The sequence below is a fragment of the Palaemon carinicauda genome, chromosome 17 (genome assembly GCF_036898095.1).
Source record: "Palaemon carinicauda isolate YSFRI2023 chromosome 17, ASM3689809v2, whole genome shotgun sequence".
Taxonomy (NCBI): domain Eukaryota; kingdom Metazoa; phylum Arthropoda; class Malacostraca; order Decapoda; family Palaemonidae; genus Palaemon; species Palaemon carinicauda.
In genome coordinates, this window is record NC_090741.1 from 2,418,029 (window position 1) to 2,423,028 (window position 5,000).

The window sequence follows — 5,000 nt, forward strand, 5'->3', positions numbered from 1 at the left end:
TGAAGATGGCAGTTTACTTCCTCACTGGCATTTACCTCCAATAAAAGGTCCCTCGTTAATTCGCCCCACACTCCAAAACAGTCAACATGGAAAACAAAACAAAACATTCCATGGGTGACTTACCAATCTTAGAGCCTAATACATCAACCACTAGATGGCGATGAAAAGAAAATTAAATTAAAGTGACTTCTGGTGACACTCAAAATATTACTTTACCAATTAAGATAAATTAACCGAAAACCCCGGTAAAGTTCGTTACATTTCCCACCTTAAATGAAAATTTTTATGGAATAAAAATTGATAGATAAAGTCTCAAGTCAAAGCAACCCCTATTTAGTTTATCAAAACTAGCTAGTTACTTTACCCTTCAAAATATAATCGGAACACTAATAATTTTACTACTTTAACTAGTGACATCCTAACAATAAGAAAAAAAAAGAAAAAAAAATCTCCTAAAATGTGAAAAATTTCATTATCACAAGAAATCAGCGGGATAAGGCATCTGAAACAACATTCTCTTTTCCAGAGATGTGCTTAATATCCAGTCTTCATTCCTGCAACAATAAGCTCCACCTACACAATCTCTGATTGTGACTTAAATTTTTTCAAAAAAGTTAAAGGATTATGATCTGTCCAGACTTCAATCGGTGTCCTGCAGCTGGAAAGATAAACCTCAAAATATTCAAGAGCGAGAATCAGGCTCAAGGTCTCCTTCTCTATGGTGGAATAGTTCTGTTGTGGTTTAGTTAATTTCTTTGAGAAGAAAGCCACTGGATGTTCTACCTGGTCCTCCACCTGCGACAAGACAGTTCCAACACCCACATCACTGGCATCTATGGCATCTATTGCCAACTTGAATGGTACTTGAAAATTAGGGGCTTTCAAAATTGGATTAGTTAATAAGGTGGATTTTAACTTATCAAACGATTCTTGACATGTGCTCGACCACTGGAATTCCACTCCTTTCTGCAATAAATTAGTTAAAGGATTAGCTATTTGGGAAAAATTTATTATAAATTTTCTATAGTAGCCTATCATTCCCAGAAACCTGCGAATGGCTTACTTGTTATCCGGCACCTGAAAATTTACAATTGCCTCTACATTTGCAGACTTTGGTAGTACTTTACCCTGACCTACTTCATGTCCCAAGTAAACTACCTTCGCCTTTGCTATGTCACACTTTGCCAAATTAATCACCAACCCTGCTTGCTTAAGCTTAAACAGTTTCTCCATCCCCTTTAAGTGTGTAGCCCAATCATGGCTATACACGATGATATCATCTATATAGACCACTACTCCTTCCAGTCTACCCACAATCTTATTCATTAAACGCTGGAACGTAGCCGAGGTGTTTCTCATCCCAAAAGGCATAACATAACAGGCATACAACCCTTCATGAGTTACAAATGCGGATACCTCCCTAGCCCGCTTAGTCAATGGAACTTGCCAATATCCTTTTAACAAGTCAAATTTACTAATATACTGAGTATTCCCTATTTCATTAATACAGTCCTCTACTCCAGGAAGAGGAAAGCTGTCAGCCTCGGTGACTGCATTAATTCTCCTGTAATCAAAGCACATCCGGTACTCACCTCCCTCCTTCACCAAGACTACAGGAGAAGACCATGGACTATTACTGTCTTCAATTAAATTGTGCTCCAACATATACTCTACTCCCTTGTCAATAATCTTTCTTTTTACTGGATTGGTCCTGTAGGGGGCTTGCATGATGGGCTTAGCATTTCCCACTTCCACATCGTGACTCAATACATTGGTAATCCCTGGAGAATCCTGAAATAATTCTGGAAAAGATTCACATAAATTAACCACAGACTCCCTCTGATCCCTTTCTAGGTGTAGCAAATTCCCAGACAAATTACTTAACATTTCCTGATTATTTTTGGGCCATGGTATATCAATGCTGAGACCTACAACATTTGGCTCAACCCTATTGAGTAATAAGATGGGTTCCTTACTCTCACGCTCAACAAAAGGTTTCAACATATTTGCATGGCATAGTTGATACTTACGTCGCCTGTCTGGTGTTTCTATTAGGTAGTTAAGACTACTAACTACCTTTGCAACCTTCCATGGACCTGAAAACTTTGCCGTTAAGGGATTTCCTGGAATTGGCAGCAGAGCAAGTACCTTATCCCCAACCTGAAATTCCATAACTCTGGTCTTTACATCATACTTTTCCTTCATCTTCCCCTGACCAATTACTAGATTATCCTTAGCAAATTCCCATGCCTTAGTTAACTTACTCCTGGACTCTTTCAAGAACTCTATCAAGCTTACGTTAGGGTGACTCCCCTCCCAACTCTCTCTTATCACATCCAAGGGACCCCTTGCCTTGTGACCAAAAACTAATTCAAAGGGGGTGAAACCCATTACATCACTTGGTACAGACCTAAAAGCAAAAAGTAAATATGGGAGAACTTTATCCCATCCTCCCGGATTATCCCCACAATATTTTTTTAACATAGATTTCAGCGTCTGATGGAATCGCTCAATCTGTCCCTGGCTTTCTGGATAGTAAGGCGATGACCTGATATGTTGATCCTTCAACTCCTGTAAACTTTTACAAAAATCTTTGCTTGTAAAATTAGTCCCGCAATCAAATTGAATCGTCTTGGGCAAACCAAACCTGGAAAAGAAGTTTGTAAATGTATTGATGACCTGCTTACTCTTGAAACTCCTTAGGGGCACTGCTTCTGGGTACCTAGACATTCGATCCATTATAGTTAGTATGTATTGATTACCACTGCTGGTTTTAGGCAATGGGCCTACAATGTCAATCAAAATTTCCTGAAAAGGTTCCCCCACTGCTGCAATAGGTTTTAAAGGTGCCTTAGGGATTTTCTGATTGGGTTTACCAACCAGTTGACAAGTTTTGCAAGAATTAACAAACCTTTTTACCTCAGATCTCATCTTTGGCCAATAAAAGTGTTCAGCAATTTTCCTAAAAGTCTTTCCAATTCCAAAATGACCTGCGAACACATCCTCCTGTCCCAACCATAAAATCTTGTCCCTATATTTATGGGGCACTACCACCTGTTTCCTTACCTCCCAATCATCAGACGGAACCATAGTTGACCTACTCACCCTCAGTAGGATGCCGTCTTCCCACAGATACTGAGGTCTACTCTAATCAGAGTCTACCTCCACTCCTAATTCTCCAAACTCCTCCTTCTGAGCTAACCTAAGTGATTCCCTATCCCACCCTACTGAGCTATCCCACTCAGAGACCAGTCTAGGACTTGCAGAAGCACTTAACCCAGAAACCCCTCCCTCTGACAGCTCCTCTAGACCATCCAAGCCTAACCCTTCATCCTCTATCCCAGATGAATGCGCTGCCGAGCGAGTCACAACCATTACCGGTTCAATTTCACTAACGGGGTCAGCATACCTGCATTGCACAACCGGGCAATCACATACCGTACCTGCCTCTATATCGTTAGCCAACACAATATCAACATTGCTTCTGGGTAATACATCCACCATTGCCAACTTCATAGGTCCATTAATCCACCTTGAGTCTACCCAAAACTCACCCAGAGGACACGCTACTACCATATTAGGAAATCCACCTAATACTACATACTCTGGCTCCTCCTCTCTGAAGTCCCAGGGCAATGAGGACCGTAAGATTACCGACTGGGCCGCGCCAGTGTCCCGTAGTATTCTCACCCGCCTTCCAGACCCTGACCGGTCTTTAGCGAAAATCTCGCCTTCTGCGACGTACTTACTGAAGCAACTACTTACCTGGGACCTGCTCTCAGCAACCTTACCAATCAAGCCTACCGGCTTTGACTTACCCTGCCCTTTCCAGGCAGTACAATCAGCCTTAACATGGCCCTTTTTCCTGGAGAAAAAACAAATGATTTCACTTCCACCACTACTTGGTGATGACTTTGCCTTCTTTGGAGAACTCCCTCCATCCGACTTACCAGACGTTACCGCTGCTTTTTTGCACTTCTTACCTTTATCCCATTTATCGAGTCTCGATGAAAAAGATTTACTGACTTGTGCGATAAAGTATATTCGTCCACAGCAACCGCTATTGCTTCTATAGTTTCCAATTTCAAGTCTTCTAAATGTACTTTAAGTTTCATCCCAATGTCATTCTTAAATTCCTCAATTAATATTAGTTCCTTTAAACTTTCAAAATCATTAATACCCTTTGCCTTTAACCAATCTAAAAACGCACTTACTTTCTCTCTAGCAAATTCAACAAATGTGCAGTTATACAGTTTATGCAAGTTACGAAAGCGTTGACGGTACCAGTTCATAAGCCTTCAATATTATCTCTTTGACCTGTTCGTACTCTGCACTCGTCTGTTCACTTACCGCTGCATAAACCTTCTGTGCCTTACCGATCAATCTGCATTGAACTAAGGAAGTCCACATTAATTCCGGCCAACTCAGTTTTCTAGCTAATTTTTCGAATGCAGAGAAAAATTCTGCGACATCGGATTCATTAAATATTGGTACTAGCTTAATGCACTGCCTATATTAAACCTATCTTCCGCTTCTGGTCGCTTCATCCGAAGTACCAGTAATTCATGTTCCATTCTCCTAATTTCCAATTCTCTTTCCTGATCTAACCTAACCTTCTCCTGTTCACTTTCGTACTCTAATCTAGCCCTCTCCTGTTCTACCCTCACCTGTTCCTGCGCTATTCTAAGCTTTTCTAATTCTTTTTCCTGATCTAACCTAAGCTTTTCCCGATCCCTCTCATGAAGCCTTTCTCTTTCCCTATTAGCTACTTCAGTCTTACCCATTTCTAACTGTAACTTCAACTTTTCCATTTCTATCTTTTGCAAAGCTATCTTATCCTTAATTGACTCTGGTTCACCTAAACTAGGACCTGCTATTCTACCTTGCATAGCCTTCATTACCTGAAGCAACAAACTCCCTTTCTTCACACCTGCGACAATAGGCAACCCAAGATATTCACCAATTATCATTAAATGGCTCTTACTAAGATCACCTATCTT